The sequence below is a fragment of the Triticum urartu genome, chromosome 2 (genome assembly GCF_003073215.2).
Source record: "Triticum urartu cultivar G1812 chromosome 2, Tu2.1, whole genome shotgun sequence".
NCBI classification, from domain to species: domain Eukaryota; kingdom Viridiplantae; phylum Streptophyta; class Magnoliopsida; order Poales; family Poaceae; genus Triticum; species Triticum urartu.
The window spans coordinates 587,625,198-587,643,703 of NC_053023.1; the positions used below are offsets into that span (position 1 = coordinate 587,625,198).

Sequence of the window (18,506 nt, forward strand, 5' to 3'; positions counted from 1 at the left end):
GCCACGCGCGGGGAGACCAAGTAGTGATGAGGTGACCAACCGATGGCGACGCGCAGGGCGGCCGAGTGAAGATGCGTGCCCCGGAATGACGACGCATGAGGCGTTCGGGTGATGTAGACGCCTACCGCGGCGTGGCGACGCATGAAGCGGCCGAGTGGTGATGAGGTGACCAACCTATGCTGACGCGCGGGGCGGCCGAGTGGTTATGAGGTGACCAACCGAGTGGTCACACGCGGGGCGGCCGAGTGGTGATGAGGTGACCAACCTAGTGGTGACGCACGGGGCGGCCGAGTGGTTATGAGGTGACCAACCGAGTGGCGACGCACGGGGTGGTCGAGTGGTGATGAGGTGACCAACCGATGGCGATGCGCGGGGCGGACGAGTGGTGATGAGGTGACCAACCGATGACGACGCACTGGGCATCCGAATGATGTAGACGCCTCCCGCGGCGTGGCGATGCACGAGGCGGCAAAGTGATGAAGATGCGTGCCGCAGAATGACGACGCACGAGCTGTTCGGGTGATGTAGACGCGTCCCATAAAGTGCCGATGCACGGGGCGTTCGGGTGATGTAGATGTGTCCCGTGAAGTGTCGATGCACGGAGCGTCCGAGTGATGAAGATGCGTGCGACCGAATGACCGAGTGATGATGGCTTGTCGAGCAGTTGATTACGGTGCTTCACCGTTCGGGAGCCGAATCGTTCATTAGAACAAAGGAGATGTGGGCCGACCGCCGTAACTGCCGTTGTTGTCGATGATGTTCTGGATGTTAGCCGGCCAAGTAGTACTAGGCGAACCGGCCTAGTGAACCCAGGGGCTTCACAGCCGAGTGAGCGCAATCCGAGTGGACTCCTCATCCAAGTGCACCCGCTGGTCCGAGGGAACCACAACTGTGCTGCGATCCGGTCGGTGTGGAGCTGGCTAGGCAGGCCGACGCGGAGTGCTAGACTTGGAGGCCTCGGTGAAGTTCGGCATGGATGTGCCCACGAGCGCTATCCCATCCGATGGAGGCGGGCGGCTCGATCGCTTGCAGGCACATCGTGCATGTAATGGACATTTCCCACGGACGAGCGGATGGGAGTATGAAAAGGGAGCGGGCAAGCCGGATCCGTTTCCTACTGCCGCAGGAGATAAATGGGAAGAAATTAAGATTAGAAGGAAAGAAAGAATTAATATTAGAGGGAAAGTGGAAGGCAGGGCGCAGAGCTCCCTGATTAGCCATGGCGGCGGCGGTTTTTGGCACGGATCCATCACGAGGTGCGGCGGCCGCGATGAATCCGAGTGCGGGACGGCGTTCTCCTGCCAGGCTGCGTGCGGGCGAAGACCTGGTGGCTCCCGTCATGTTGTGATCGGAGACGTCGGCAGCCCCGGCGTTGGTGCTGCATCCGGTCCGTGCATCCACCGTCGCAATCGTTGCCGCATGGTTGACGAGGGACACCGCAGAGTGGCGATGCACGGGCCGCTGAGTGATGAAGACGCGTCCAACTGAGCAACGGTGCACGGGCAGCTGAGCGATGAAGACGCGTCCAGCTGAGCGACGACGCGTAGGCGGCCGAGTAAGCTAGGGTCCATGGCCAAGTGAACTTGAGTCTGCATCTGAGTGGATTCATCTGTGTGAACTCTGGACGAATCCGGTTCGCAGCTGTCCGAGTGGAAGATCCATCGGGTGACCCTGCAAGTTACTAGCAAGCACGACCAGGAAGTTCAAGGCCTGATGGTCAGTCATACATGCATGCATGCACGAATTAACTAGGGTCCGTGGCCTAGCAATGAGATAAGTGGCGTTAGTAATTCATCAATTGGCCGTTTAATGAGGCAGCCAATTAATTTGACGTTGGAGATCACCACGCCCTTCCGTTGCGTGTACTCCGCATCAACCTGCATGCAGGTAATCAAGGAGGAGATGGCCCACTCACCTTGCAGCGTTACAGGAGAAAGGAAAACCATGGCCAGCAGCCGGCGACGGAGGGAAGAACCGCCGCACCCGGAAAAGCGACGGGCGGATCCGCGCGCGCCACAGCGACCATGCTGGAGAAGCTGACGAGGGAGGAGTGCAGCGCGCCTGCGACGCCGGCGGGAGGTGTGGTTCCGGTGCGGATGGACGCGCCAGAGGTCAGCGTAGCCGGACGGGCGGCGGTTGACTTGGTGGAGGCGTCGGTGGTCGACGACGAAGGATACGGGCGACAACGGACTGGCCATGTCAAGAGCTCGGCCTCCATGGCGCTCGTCAGAACGGTGCTTGGTGGTGCGGCCGCGCTGCAGCTGTTGCTCGCGCTCGTGCATGTACATACAGAAGAAAAAACAACCATTGTTAGATTAAAGATCGATTGTAAAGAACAAGATAGTATGGAATGGGACTTCCTGATCCCTCTGTACGAAGATTGTCATGTCTCTTCTGTGGATGGAGTGATGTCCGGAACATCCTGGATCAAACCCTCCATTGATGATTGTTGATCGACGGACAAAGATCGAAGAAATAAAACCATTTGCATCATGGCTCGATAGACGCCATGCCCCATGGTGGGCGCCAATTGTCGTGGGAACGATTCCGACAATAATAAGGGATAGGGTAAAGGAGCACGATCTATCGAGATGCATATGGGTAACACGGTGGTTTTAGCGAGTACGGGCCTCTCATGGTGGAGATAACAACCCTACGTCTCGTGCTCCGGAGAGGCTTTGTTTTATCTGAGTATGTATGCGGAGATTACAATGAGAGAAGAACAGATCCCCGTAGTCCTGAGACTAATGGTGAAAAGAGAGAGAGAGAGGGGTGGAAGAAAAGAGCCCTTGCCCCCAAGTCTAGTGGCAGGGGTGGCTTATATAGAGTGCGCCACCCCTCCACCTCCTATGTTATAAAGTGGGGCATTGATGTCATAATGTCAGCCTGCTACTAAGATATGCCTCGAGTGCCTTGTCGATCGTTGGTCTTCGCATATCCGAGTGAGATCAGGTACTCCGAGTGGAATGAGTTCGTCGAGTGGAGTGCTATGCTCCGAGTGGTTGTTGCCGTCCGAGTGACTTGATGGTCATCCGAGTGGATGGTTTGTCGATATGAAATTTATCTGGACCCACCTGATGTGTGGACCCCATGCTTTAATATATTTCGACCCTTTGTTGGCCTACCTGTTATGTGTGTCCCCAACACCGGACCCGGTGCTCTCGGGCAGGCGTGTCAGTAGCCGGGTTCAGGACCAGCCAGACGCTGACGACTTTCAGCTTGGACGTGCTATGAGGGCCGCGAAGCTTAGGGACATCGAGTCTCAGACGGGTATGTCGGTCAATAAGGAATGTTCAATTTTGCATTTTTCTGAGCATGGGATCATTAGTAGAGCCTATGACATAGGAGTCTCTCTTGGGTCTAATGGAAAAGAAATTGTTAAATCAGTTAATGATATTTTAGACTTAGAGGCTGAGAGAGCTTCGGAATTGGTCCGAGCGTTAGCGGCGGTTAAGCCTATGTCGGATGCCGACATTAATAACTTGGGTGTCCCTATGCTTGAGACTTTTTGTGATGAAATGATGCCGTCTTCGGATGCCGAAGAAGAGGCGGAAGGGGTAGAGGACGAACTGTCGAGTGATCCCCCGTCTTTGTCTAAGGGGGTACAACCGACTATAACTCATGTAGAGGAGGTGTTGGTGTTAGATAAACCTAAACGATCCTGGAATAGGAAGATTTATCCAACGTCGGTAGTCCATAGGAGTGCGAGAGTGAAACTCAAGAAAAAATGACATGACGAAATATGAAAATGATCTTTTGGATTAGCAGAGGTCTGGCAGACTTGGCTAAGAAAAGATTCCTCGCTGAAACGGCCATCGAAGATAAATTAGACTTCATCGCACCTCTTGAGACCGATAGAGACAACTTCATGTCCTAGTTCCTCGGCTCGCTTACGGCTGGCATTGATTTTGATTAGCACTGCCTCCCACCGAGAGGGCGATCTGGTGGGATTCTCTTGGGAGTGAAGTGCGAGACTCTTGAGGTTTTAAATGTAGTACGAGGAGATTATACGGTGAAGTTCCGGGTTAGGTAGAAATTGGATGGTTTCCGATGGGCCTTAGTCGCAGTTTAATTATGGCGCAGCCCAACCAAAATTTAAACCGGAGTTCTTGGTGGATCTGGTTCGGATCTATGGGGATGAAAGGCTGCCACTTTTGGTGGGTGGCAATTTTGACATTATTAGGAGGAAGAAAGAAAAGAACAATGATCATTTTGATAGACGGTGGTCATTATGTTCAATATGATCATTGAGAGTCTCAATCTCAGGGAGACAGAACTCTCGGGCAGACAGTTTACCTGGGCAAACACTCTTCCTACTCCTACTTACGAGAACCTTGATAGGGTGCTTGCGAGTGTGGAATGGGAACATAAATACCCTCTGGTATCGGTGCACGCGATGCAAAGGGCGATTTCTGACCACACACCCTTGTTAGTTGACTCGGGTGACGCAACCCATATTGGCAATAAAAACATTTTCTCGTTTGAACTCAGTTGGTTCGAAAAAGAAAATTTTATTGAGATGGTGGCAAGAGAGTGGGCTAGGCCTGTTGTGGGCACATCCAACATGGAACGCTAGCAGAATAAGATTAGACACCTGAGACAATTCTTGAGGGGTTGGGCTAGAAGTGAGAGTGGGATTTATAAAAAAGAGAAGGAGAGACTTATCCAGCTAATTCAGACGCTAGATTTGCCGGCAGAAACGAATCTGGTGGACGAGTCCGAGCAAGCATGCAAGTCAGAGGCCGAGTTAAAATTGCGTGCTTTGCTTAGAGAAGAGGAAATGAAATGGGCCTTACGTGCTAAAGTTCTTAAGGTCGTCCAAGGGGATGACAACACCCATTTTTTCCATATGATTGCTAACGGCAAGCATAGGAGAAAGAAGATTATTTAGCTTGAGCAAGATGAGGGAACAGTTGTGGGCCATGAGAATCTGAAGCTTTACAAATCCAACTACTACAAGCAGTTGTTTGGACCACTGGTAGATAACGCGGTGACTCTAGATGAGTTGGCATAGATAGAGATTAGGATTTGTCACTCTGATTGTCGGAGAGGTATCTCTGGGCCCTCTTGGTAATGCACATCACTATAAGCCTTGCAAGAAAGGTAACTAATGAGTTAGTTGCGGGATGATGCATTACGGAACGAGTAAAGAGACTTGTCGGTAACAAGATTGAACAAGGTATTGAGATACCGACGATCGAATCCCGGGCAAGTAACATACCGATGACAAAGGGAACTACGTATGTTGTTATGCGGTTTGACCGATAAATATCTTCGTAGAATATGTTTGAGCCAATATGAACATCCAGGTTCCGCTATTGGTTATTGACCGGAGACGTGTCTCGGTCATGTCTGCATAGTTCTCGAACCCATAGGGTCCGCACGCTTAACGTTCGGTGACAATCAGTATTATGAGTTTATGTGTTTTGATGTACTGAAGATAGTTCGGAGTCCCGGATATGATCACGGACATGACGAGGAGTCTCGAAATGGTCGAGACATAAAGATTAATATATTGGACGGATATATTCGGACACCGGAAGTGTTCCGGGTGATTTTGAAGAAAACCGGAGTGCCGGAGGGTTACCGGAATCCCCCTGGGGAACTAGCACTAGTAGAAAAAGGGTCAAACGTGAAGCACATTAGTGCCGGTTTGTATTTGAGCCGGCACTAATGTATACATTAGTGCCGGTTCCAACGGCTAGCTGGACCGCTTTCATTAGTACCGGTTCGTGGCGAACCTTTAGCACCGGTTCGTGCCACGAACCGGTACTAATGAGAGTGGTGGCAGGATGTTGTCAGAATGGGGCCCCTCCAGCCCCTTTAGTACCGGTTCTTGGCACAAACCGGTACTAAAGGTCGTCCTACATAAACCCTTCGTCCACCCGAGCTCGCTCTATTCTTCCCCTTTCCCCTCTCCTCTCTGTTCTTTCCCTCTTCCTCTCGAGCTCATCACACATTTTGCCCAAAATTTGTCAAGATTTGAAGGCCCCCATCCATTCAAATGATCACAAAGGTTAGCAACTTTGTCCTTTCATCTCTCATTGCTAGATTAGCTCTTGCAATGCTTTATATAGTGATTAATTTGTGAGTTTAGTAATTTGGGAGGATATATATATGTGCTAGTATTTGATTTATATGTAATTTGAGGTCAAAAATAACACTTAGTTTGCATATGTAGGTGTGGTTTACTTAGTGCATTCTAAATCTCCATCGTAGCCACCGTCGATCGCCCGCACCGTCCCGTCGCCGGCACCACCTTGTGGTGAGCCTCTTGTTCATGAAATTTTATATAAAAATTGATGTTTGTGTGATTTGGATATATAGTTACCCGTATAATTATCTTACCCGTACGTTGTTTGTTATACATATAGTGCCATGGTTTTGATATCCGTCCCCGTCGGCCCTAGTCCTTGTTATGATTCGGATGTGGTATGTATATTCTCTTTTAAAACTAGTTGCATTTCGTGTTTATGACAAATTATGCCCATCAAGTTGACATAGAAATTTTTTCTAGGAGGTATGTGAACCGGAAATTCCAACCGACCCTATTGCCGAGAGGTTAAATTTAGTTGAAAGAGAAAACGAGTACTTGAAAGAAAAATTAAAAAGAATTGAGGGGGAGAAGATGGAATTAGAGTTGCATGTTGCCGATGTCGTCGATGATCACAAGATGAAGATGGAGAAAATGCGCTTGAAGATTAGAAAGATTAGAAAGTATGCCATCGATAGTGAGGCTTGGTATCATTATGCTGTTGGATCCATTGTTACCTTAGTTGCGATCTTGATCGTATTTGTTGTTGCATTTAAATGCTTTAGCTAGAGAGTTATTTGTTTGTTACATTTAAGTGTTGTATGAACTTTATGTATGAACTTGTATTAATTTGGTCTATTCGGTGTTGTGTAATGAAGATGAGCCGGCAATGGATGTACGATGACCGATGCTCTCCCCAGTTCGTTGAGGGCGTGCATACTTTTCTGCTTGCGGCTGAGGCAAACAAGCGGGCGGATGGTTTTATGCCTTGTCCATGTTCTCGCTGTAAGAATGGTCACAATTACTCTACGTCAAGAACCATTCACTTCCACCTGTTTAAGTTCGGTTTCATGCCCCATTATAATGTTTGGACCAAGCACGGAGAAAGAGGGGTTATGATGGAAGACAATGAAGAAGAAGAGGACGACGACAGCTATCCTGGCCATGGGTTCCCTGAATACGATGATACAACAATGGGGGAAGAAGCTTAGTTATTCACCCACATAGCATGTGCAAAAAAGTAGAGAGGGTTACCGCAAAAACTGGATGCACTTCGTGTACAAAATGGACAATCTGTTTCGAAGTATCAGGGTTTCGGACGAAAACTCATCCATTACAAAGGCATTTCATTTTTTAAATAACTTAAGCATTACCAAATTGAATATAATGATAAAACACACTAATATTAAACATAAGAAAAAAGAATCACTGGAAAATGTATTTTTAAAGTTAAGTTATTCACAAACTAGTGATTCACACAAATTTCAAATAATTCAAAATTTAAACTATTCAAATTTAAAAACTACCGGCACTAACTGAAAGTTTCTAAAAACTATCAAAAATATTCACAAAGAAACTCTAAATACAGCAAAAAACAACTAAAAATAAATAAAACAAAATAAATAAAGCAGAAAAGAAAAAACTAAATGAAAAAAGCCCACCTACCGGGCCACAGCGGCCTGCATACGACTAGAAACCCAACCTGTTGTTGGGCTAGGATGCAGGCCCGCAAGCCCAATAGGCCCCACAGGGCAGAGTAGCAGAGGTAGGCCCAGAAGGCCTGCTTTAGAGAGGAGTTCGAGACAGCAGCGGCGGCGGGGCTTATAAGCAGGTGTGAGCGCCCTTCGGCTAGCGAGGTGGGACTAAACTTCTGCGCCCCTCGCCTGGCAGCGCACACCCTTTAGTATCGGGTCATGGCACCAACCGGTACTAAAGGGGGGGCCTTTAGTACCGGTTGGAGCTACCACCCGGTACTAAAGGCCTGCCCTTCCCGCTGCTTGGCCTGGCCAAAACAGGCCTTTAGTACCGGTTGGTGGCTCCAACCGGTACTAAAGGTGCCTTCTATATATACATCACTTTGAAAAATTTCATTCTCCCTCTGTTTCTTCCCGATCGATCGACGCCGTCGCGCCCCCGTCCTACGCCGCCCCCGTCGCGCGCCATTGCCGTCGCCGCCCCCATCCTCGTCGCCGCCCTCATCCCCGTCGCCGCCCCTGTCCCCGTCGTCGTCGCCGCCCTCGTCTCCGTCGCCGCCCCGGGCCCGTCCCCGTCGCGCCGTCCCCGCGTCGCCGCCCCGTCGCCCGGCCCGTCGCCGCGGCCGTCGCCTCGCCGTCGCCGTCGCCCCCGCTGTGAGCTCTCCCCCTCTAACCCCTCTCCCTCGCCCCCGGTGGCCACCATGGGCGCCGCCCCTCCCCGAGCCCATACACACACACAAAAGCATGATGAACACACACACACGCACATTTCCTTAAGTTAATTAGTATATACATATTTTGTATGTTTAATTAGTTTAGATTTTTCAGATTATTATTTTTTCACTAGTATATATGTATGAATGCATGTTAGATGGATATAATTAGTGTTTAATTAGTATGGAATTTTTTATATAATGTTGTTTTTCTGTTTTTAATGGATGTATAGAAGTTGTTTTTTCTGTTTTTAGTGTTAGATGCTTAATTAGTATGAAATAGCATATAGAATTTTGACATATGCAATGATAGCATAATTAGTGTTACATTTGCATATAGTATTTGTTGTCGACGATGCCCGGCCCGCATCCTCGCCGTCGTCCCGTTCGCGATGATGTCCTGCTTCAGAGGACCCATGTCCGGGACTGGACTCCGCCGGGCTGGCACTGGGAGGTGCTACCTTCAGGGGCGCGACGCTTGGTGAGGAACCCGGCCCCCGGTCCCGTCGTCGACCCTCATCTCCTTTGGTGGCATTCGCGTGGGCCACTTTCGGTGCGGAGGGAGCCGGCCCCGTCGGAGGTGGTACGTCGCCGTGTCAGGGAGGAGGACGAGCACGTCCATCGCTACATGGCTGCTATGGACGTCAGGTTCTCCAATACCTGGCAGGTTCTTTGGGGAGATCACCCGAGCTATGATCCAGTGATGGTTCCTTCACTTTGGTTGTCCACCGCCTAGATTACTCTCTAGTATTCGATCTTTATTAGCTAACTAGCTAGCTAGTGATGTATTCGATATATAATATTTGAGATGATTTATTCGAGATTATATATATTATTTGAGACGATGTATTCGAGATTATATCTATTATTCGAGACGACGTATTCGAGATTAAATCTATTATTCAAGACGATGTATTCGAGATTATATCTATTATTCGAGACGATGTATTCGAGATTATATCTATTATTCGAGATTATACTAAATTGTTTTATATTTCTTTTGGCATAGTTAAATAAAAGCTATGGCGGACAATACCGACAGAGAGAGAGAACAGACCATGTTCGATATCATACGCGGGCCAGATGATGATCAGAATGAAGAAGATTTTGACGACTCCAAATTTCTAAACAACACCGGAGAGGGTGATATGATATTCGATCGCGACGACCGAGAAGATGAAGTCATGAACTACGACGAAGAACATGTTGATCCTGAAACAACAAACACTGGCGAGGTATATATATTTATATAAGCAGGAATCTGGTGATCATCGCATGTTTTAAATGAGTTGAAGATATATTAACGAATCGATCTTTCTTCTTTCAGCCATCCGGATCGAGCAAATCTTCAGGCAAAAGGACGAAACGAGGCCCGAACAAAAAGTTGAAGGAGGGCATAAAGTACAATATCGAGGCATTCAAACCTAATGGCGAACCATTAGCGCCTAAGAAGATTGCAAACAAGTTCGTTCGTCAGTGCGGAGTTCTTGTGAAGGACCAACTCCCGATCTCCCTTCAAGAATGGAGAAAGCCAGCAAATCCACGTCCAAATGTTACTTTTGTCGACGAGAATCAAAAAAACTGCTTTGGGATACTCTCATGGAACATTTCACCCTACCAGATAATTTCACAGAAACAGATGTGCGGAAAGTCAAGGACGCTGCTTTTAGGAAGATGGCGGTTGCATTCAAGAACCACAAGAGAACGACGTGGGAGAAGTACGTCAAGGGAGGAAGGAAGACTCCAGTATTCGAGGGGATACTAGAGAATCAAAGTGCTCATTGGGACGATTTCGTGAAATTCAAGGATTCAGAATTAACTAAGGAACGGTCGAGAATAAACAAGAAGAATGCCGAAAAAAAGGATAAGTTCCATAAGCTGGGGCCAGGTGGCTACGTGGTGGCAATGCCTAAGTGGGATAAGTCTGAGAAAGAGATGGAGGATGCAGGTGTCACTCCGGTTACTAAGAGCTGGCCCCCCAGGTGCAGGACTTGGTTCTATGCGCATGGGAGGAGTTGGACCCGAAGACAGGCAATGTTTCGACGAAGGCATGTCTGAACGGAGCCAACGATGCGCTACTTGTTGCAATAGAAGAGGCTCGATCGGGGGTGTTCCAGCCCAACAGAGAGAACGACGAGCTTACGCGTGCCCTGGGAAATCCTGAACACCCGGGAAGAACAAGAGGCAAGGGCGCTCTTCCGTGGTATGAGGGGTTTTCGGACTGGAACGCCGACTACAGAACCCGTGCGAGAAAGAAGATTGCGGAGGAGAAGAAGAGGAAGATGGAGGAGGAGCAGAGGAAGCGGGACCATGAACGCCTTCAAGGCCTAGAAGCAAGTCAAGCGGAATTGGCAGCTAAATTCCAGCGGCAGCAGGAGCAGATCGACTCACTTAGCCAGCAAAGGGGGTCTTAGCATCTGCAGCAGCTAGCGGATGATCCAGCATTGGATACCACCGCCCCATCCATGCCGAGAAGCAACGTGGGTTCCGCCCCGGGCGACGCAGTAGTGCTGGATAGATACCCCGTGGATGACATCACGGAGAACACTAACTGCGAGCTACACTTCAAAATGAAGAACATATCCATGAAGGTGGCGGACGCCGTTGCTTTTTCAAATTCCCCCGAGGCAACCTTCCATTGCAACCCGATTCCAGCGGGCTATGCTCGTGTCTTGGTTGATGAGGTGGTGGACCCATATTCGGAGCTACAGCTTGACATTCCTGGAGGTGACGACGAGCACACATTGGGAGAGGCCATACATCGTGTCATCCTATGGAGAAAGGATTGCATCATCTTTCGAAGGCCACCGACACGAGCACACATACTGGACTCACTACTTAAAAAACAAAGTGACTATAACATCTTGTTTGGGATAGTCAATAGGTAATTTCAATCATTATTAACTATATATCTCGGCCTATTTAGTAATTCGTCATTTCATGATATGAACTATTTAATAACCCCTTTATTCATTTTCTTTGTCGGCGGGCAAGGCTTGGGCAAGGTTCATCAGCGTCACGGAAGGCGAATGGAAACCAAAGCTGAAATGGTTTCGATCCAAGGTAAGTAATTAAGTAGGACTAGCTAGCTAGCTAGCTAGCTGCCATCTCTTTAATTATCATGCTTGATTAATTATTATCTGATCAAATTAAATTCCATTCTCGTAATAAAGGCCCTGAAGCAGGCGCAGGGGACTGATCTGTGTGCATTCTGCGTTTGCGAGAACATTCGCATGATGGCGTCCGAAAGGAGCAGATCTCAAAGATAGGAATGGGTACGCTTGTCAGAACACTATTCACAATTTTTACACCATTATCGATATCTAGTCACACAACTAATACACATGCATATTGATCTCCTTCTTAACAGTTCAAAGAGGTGCGGGACAAGCTCCTAGAAACGGAGCGCGTAGAAGCACTTCAAAAGGAAATAGCGGGATTTTTGCTCGACCAGGTCATAAATCCGAAGGGAGAATACTATTACCCGCTACCGCCCCCATGAACCACTTTCAATTGTCATCGTGCTCCGAAGGCACCAATTAGGCTAATGCCACTGGCTCCGAAGGCAACATGCATATGTAGGAGAAATTATATATAGCTATACATGTGTGTATGTGTGAATTAATATGGTTTGTGAGACATTGATGATATATATATGATTGGTTCTACTAGAAATTCTATATATATATATATATATATATGCATAATGTGTACAATGTGTAGTACCGTAAAATACCAGCAAACGAAAAAGAATTAAAATGGAAAACACAAAATTAAATGAAAAAGAAATCATAAAACCAAAAACCCCCCAAACATTTTAGTACTAAAGGGCTCCCGGCCCCCGGAGCTGGCTCGTGCCACGTGGTTGCCCTTTAGCACTGGCTCGTGCTGAACCGGTACTAAAGGGGGGGCCTTTAGTGCCGAAACTTTAGTGCCGGTTCCTAAACCGGCACTAAAGGGCCTTACGAACCAGTGCTATTGCCCGGTTCTGCACTAGTGTAGTGGGCCTAGATGGGCCTTAGTGGAGAGAGAGGGGGCTGCCAGGGCTGGCCGTGCACCCCCTCCCCCTTGAGTCCAAATTGGACTAGGAGGGGGTGGCGCCCCCCCTTTCCTTCCCCTCTCCCACTCCTTCCTTCCCCCTCCTAATAGGACTAGGAAAGGAGGAATCCTACTCCTACTAGGAGGAGGATTTCTCCCCTTCTTGGCGCGCCCTAGGGCCGGCCGGCCTCCCCCCTTGCTCCTTTATATACGGGGGCAGGGGGCACCCTAGAACACACAACAAACAACTGTCTTAGCCGTGTGTGGTGCCCCCCTCCACCATAATCCACCTCGGTCATATCATCGTAGTGCTTAGGCGAAGCCCTGCGCCGGTAACTTCATCATCACCGTCATCATGCCGTCATGCTGACGAAACTCTCCATCGACACTCAGCTGGATTGAGAGTTCGTGAGACGTCACCGAGCCGAACGTGTGCAGATCGTGGAGGTGCCTTACTTTCGGTACTAGGATCGGTCGGATCGTGAAGACGTACGACTACATCAACCGCGTTGTCGTAACTCTTCCACTTACGGTCTACGAGGGTACGTGGACTATACTCTCCCCTCTCGTTGCTATGCATCATCATGATAGATCTTGTGTATGCGTAGAATTTTTTTTGAAATTACTGCGTTCCCCAACACCAGGAAGCAGCTGCTTACTGGGTGCAACCGATGGGAGATGGCAGCACGGGTTTTCTTCAACCGGTTTGAATCTCCGTCCAGCCGGATGCGACTTTGAGCTTTGTACTCTTTATTTTATTGTTCCTTTTGTGAGCTATGCTTTGCAGACCAGACTTTGTTTGATTCCTCGTTTTTAATAAAATAGACGCATGCATCTCTCCGATGCAGAGGCCGGGGGATGACCTCCTTTTCAAAAAAAGAAAGTTCAACACAACTAAGAAACATTCAGTTTGATGTATTTAAGAGGCACACGATACACACACCACAATAACAAGTAGTATATAGAAACCAGGACTAGTCAAGGATGGAGCGACTAAGTGCTAACTCCTTCCCACCATCAAGCCTTATTACAGTACTGAGGAAACCCAAGCAAAGCGTGCGTGATCATGCAGACGAAGGAGAATCAGTTCCACTAGATAACTAGCAGCACAAAGCAAAGTGATAGCTCCATATTCCCGACGGGGAGGAGATGCAGCAATCCATCTTCATCCGCTATAATCCGGCATGAATGTTGTAGACAACTCAAACATTCCTTTGCATACCTCATCTTGTTGCTCCATATCAAAGAATCGACTTTCCTGCAAATCAACGTCTATGAGCATGGTTGAACAATTGAAACTACTCGTATTGCCTGAGTTAATCAAACAGTACCAGCATATAAAAGTACTTCGCTAGTTCTGCTATATAAATGCACCTCAAATCTTACTGTTGACACAACACCTAGACATTTGGAAAGACTTGTTTAATGTGTGTTCATAAAGGACATAATATAGCAACTCAAATGTTCAAAGAAACGTCGGCAGAGGGCTGAATTTTCGATTTAAATAAGGCATCCCCAGTTTTTGAATCTGCATAGATCTGCGAAAGTCTTGGTAGAATAAAAGAAGACGTGCAGTATTATGGCGAGCTACAACCCAAACTGGAACATTAAACACCCAGTAGTTACCCGGAAACTAATCAAGTTCAAGTAAGAAAAAGGTACAGTATTATATGGCAACGTACCAGCTGCTGGTTGTGCCTGATACCAAGGATTATAATGTGAGCATGGGCAGGATGGTGAACTCTCCGAAACAAAAACGGCATGGTTCCCTTACAATATCGATTGTAATGTGAGCATGGCCAGGATGCATGTTGATAGCGCTCCTAATGGCAGACTCTGCACTTCTCTGTTCAGATTCAGTAGCATCCAGGCAGCCGATTAGTACATCGATTCTTTCAAGTGCTAACAAGTGCTCGATACCAGTAGGTGCGGCGCAATTTTCCTGCTTCCACCCCAAGGCGTTTAACCCTAGAGATACACTCTGGAGCTTGGGCATTGCCCCAGCTTGGAAGGTCAGGTGTGCCATGTTCTTGCAGCTGACATGAAACCGCTTTAGGATTGCGAATGCTGTCCCATAAATGGCAATTGTTTCTTCCAGGGCATTATGAAACGTTAATTCCAGGTCGATGAGGCCTGTTAACTTTGCGAGAATACCAACACCATCCTTGTCCAGCTTGTCAACAGTGAGATACAAAAACTGGAGGTTATGGAGTTCCCCAATCCAGTTAGGGACCCGGGACATTTGTGTCATGCTGAGGACCGTGAGGTTTGGGGGAGGAGGCGACAAGGTTAGCTCCTCAGGCATCCAAGAATCAGCTGAATTTATGTGCAGGGACTCAAGGTTACAAGGTTTCCCCAAAGAAGAGTTTAGAACATCCATGTCCACGTCTTCAGAAAAACCGGTTCTGACAACTAGAGTACTCAGATTGGTGAGCTCTCCTAGGCCCTTGATACTGTCGAGTGAAGTGTTGTGCCGCAGGTCAAAACGACACAGATGTTGTAGGGATTTCATTTTACCAATGCCCTCAGGCAGCCTTTCAACGGATGGAACAATCAGATTCAACAAGCGCGGCAGGTGAAAAATATCCATTGGGATACAGGACCCATCTATATCGAATATTTCCAACATCTGTAACCCTCTAATTTGGGTTGGTAGTTGGCAGTTGCAACAGCCACGAATTTGTATATATCGCAGCTGATATAACTTACACAATCCTGTCAGGTCGATTTTGCGGTTGTGGTCAGCAGAGCTAGAACTGAAGTCAGCCTTAAAAACTCGAAGATACTTGAACTCTGCCAGAGAAGGTATATTCATGGAGCCCCTCCAATTTGCAAACGATCGCACTTGTGACATACTAACATTCCCTTGCAGTATTTCACCATCCAAGTTGAAGAGCATCCGACGGGGCTTTTGAAACTGTCCTGTAATGGCCTCTGGGTTGTCTACTACAGTGATAAAATTCTCTTGTGCAGACTTGTACAAGATAAGATCCAACACCATATCATGTACTTTGCAAGATTTCACTGACCCATCGGATTTGATCAATGCAGGTTGAATAAGGCTCCTGTTGACAAGATCATTGAAATAACCTATCGCGGTCTGTTCTAGGCTTTGTCGATGTGCTTTACTAATGAAACCTTCAGAAACCCACAGGCTTACCAACTCATGCCTGTATATTTCAGAGTCCTCCAGAAACATACCAAGATACAAGAAGCATGTCTTGAGGTGGTGAGGAAGATTTTTGTAGCTAAGGTTCAAGATCTGTCTCATTGCTTCCAAGGTGAGATTTGTTCCGGACACTGACCCCAACGAATTCAGTACATGTTTCCATTTCTCCTTCTGGTCAGGACTTTCACTTGCTAATAGGCTGGATATGCTAATGATTGCAAGTGGCAAACCACCGCACTTCTTGAGAATCTGAGCTGAAACATCTCTGAGTTGACCTGAACATGCTTCTTCAGAGCCAAATATCCTACCAAAAAACAATTTTCTTGAGTCTTCTTCACTAAGAGGTTTCATTTCAAGAATGTGCTCGTGGTGACCGAAACAACATGCCATGGCCAAAGTCTTGATTCTTGTAGTTACTATTAGTCTACTACCAACATTATTTTCTGGGAAAGCACACTTAATAATATTCCATGCTGAATTGCTGATACATCCCATAGATCATCGATGATAACCAAGTACCTGCAAGAAATCAGTACAGTGCTAAGTAAATTTAAAAATATATTTCAAAGGGTTCAATGTAGATGAAAATGTTTATTATCAAATTAAATATTAATTATTTTATAGAAGAACATAATATTAAATCTTTTAAGGAAATCTAAATATCAGAGGCACATGTGAACAGCAACAATATAGAAAGTAAGAATCAGTACCTCTTGTTTTTCAGATTTTCTCTGAGTTGGTCGAGAAGAACATTTAACTCGCAATCTTGAAAAGATTGTCCACACCCAAGTTGGATTAATAAACTATGCAGAAGTTTAGGAATATTTGGCTTTTGAGAAACTGGCACAAATGCACCACAGTGAAACTCTCCCTTCAGCTTATGGTAGACCTCATTGGCGAGTGTTGTTTTACCCAAACCTCCAAAACCAACAATTGATACAACCTTCAACTGCTTCTCCTCATCTTTTAGCCAACTGACAACCTCATTTGTTGGGCCCTCCATACCAAGAAGTTTAGCTGCATTCTCATAGAGTGCGACAACCCGTTGGTCAACAGCCACATTGCATGATGTGGGGACATCAAGCTTGTATCTTTCACGGCGTGCACTTGTTTCATGCACAAGTTTCTTGATGTCCTCAATCTGACCAGCAATCTTATGGCGGACCCTTGAAGTTCTAAGGCGTTGAATGGTGTCATGGACAAACCCAGATTTTTTGCTTTTCTCCCCAATTTTGCAGATGAAGTCATCAATAATATCCTCGATGTCATATGACATCTCCCTGACTGCATCCCTCCACCTCGCGGTCTGTTTATCCAGCTCATCAACATCTGCAAGGCTCTCTAGAGCATCCTTCATGCTGCTCAGCTCGTCGCTGATGTACTTAACCTCCTTCCTCAAGTTCTTTAGCTTGGCGAACTCCTCCCCCATCAGGGTGGCCAGCTTACCGAGGAGAGAGTTCATCACCCTGGTAGAAGCGCTCACCATTATTCCAGCCATCTCTTGTTGGACAAGTATCTATCTTGGCTCTGAAACATTTAAATAGCCTGCTGAATGAAGGGAATCTTTTTTTTAGCAAAAAGGGCCAAGAAACAGATGGGGGCAGAAACTTCAACAGTCATCATCCTATAACAAGGGGGACAAGAATCGATCTTGGCTCTCTAGCTATATGTGCTTGTGATGAACCTGAAACATTTAAATAGCCTGCTGAATGAAGGGAACCTTTTATAGAAAAAGGGCCAAGAAACAGATGGGGGCAGAAACTTCAACAATCATCCTATAACAAGGAGTTTCCATTTCCAACGATTTCAGGCGTTGATGGAAAGAACGAGCCTGTATTAGTACTATTTTTGTTAGTTAACTTGCATGAACTACCCGGATCCACCTGGCCGGGGATTTACCCTCTTTCCGGTAGGAAAAAAAAATCAAGATCCACCACCAGATCCAAAGCCGGTGAAATTATAGTACGACTTAACTAAGAGTGAGAATAAAAACATAACACTACATCTGAAGACAAGCAAATTATATAATTGTAAATCGATGCTGGAGTGGAGATTGGGAGATAGACCTGAGCAGGCAGTAGCAGGTTTCCAGTGGGGAGATAGAAGAACAGCAGCCTGCCGTCTCCGGCGCAGGTGGAGCAGCAGGGGGTGAGACGGTGGATAAAGACGCTAGTTGAGAAGGGGCGAGGTGAGAAGGAAGAAGAAATAGCAGGGCTCAATCAGTAGGGTATCAGGTTCTCCATCTTGCTGCATTTAGCTCCTCCCATCCTCTCATATTTCCGAGCAGGCTTGTGTTTGCTAATTTGTTCAATCAAGGCCCGGGAATTTTTTGTTGTTTGTGCAAATGATGCCTTAGTGGCATAAAAAGCAGGGGTGATAGAATACTATGTGCAAAGGAAAGCATATCATTCCGTGTCCACTTGTGCAAAAGCGAAGCTTCCCAATCATTCCACGTCCACTTGTGCAAAACACGGCGAAAGAAAAATGGTACCACTAACCAAAGGTAGTTCTGACTTTTGGAGGAAAGAACAATGCTATTCATTTTCTTGCTAATTTACCACGCTTTGTCTCGCATAACAGAACGTCACACTGCCGAAAGCTGGTTAGGCTCCGGTCCAGATTCTTCTGTGTTGGCACACTTTGTCTGCCTAATATTTTTATATTCTTCTAGCACTTGATAATACGTCAGCTATTGTATCAAAACATAGAGATCAGCAAGGCATAAGCTCACCTGTGCGGTGCGCAAGCTCAAAGGCCACATGTGCTAGTTTTTTTTTCGTTGTTCTGGGCTTCTGGCTGGATAACTAAACATGGAACTCCATGGTTTTTTACTTGCTACTGAAAGTGAAAACCCACGA

At 47.1% G+C, this 18,506-nt stretch overlaps 1 pseudogene; it reads right to left on the reverse strand.

Moving 5' to 3' along the window:
• Positions 1–13,363: 13,363 nt before the first annotated feature.
• LOC125538959 lies at positions 13,364–18,007 on the reverse strand (annotated as a pseudogene).
• Between the last annotated feature and the right edge of the window lie 499 nt (positions 18,008–18,506).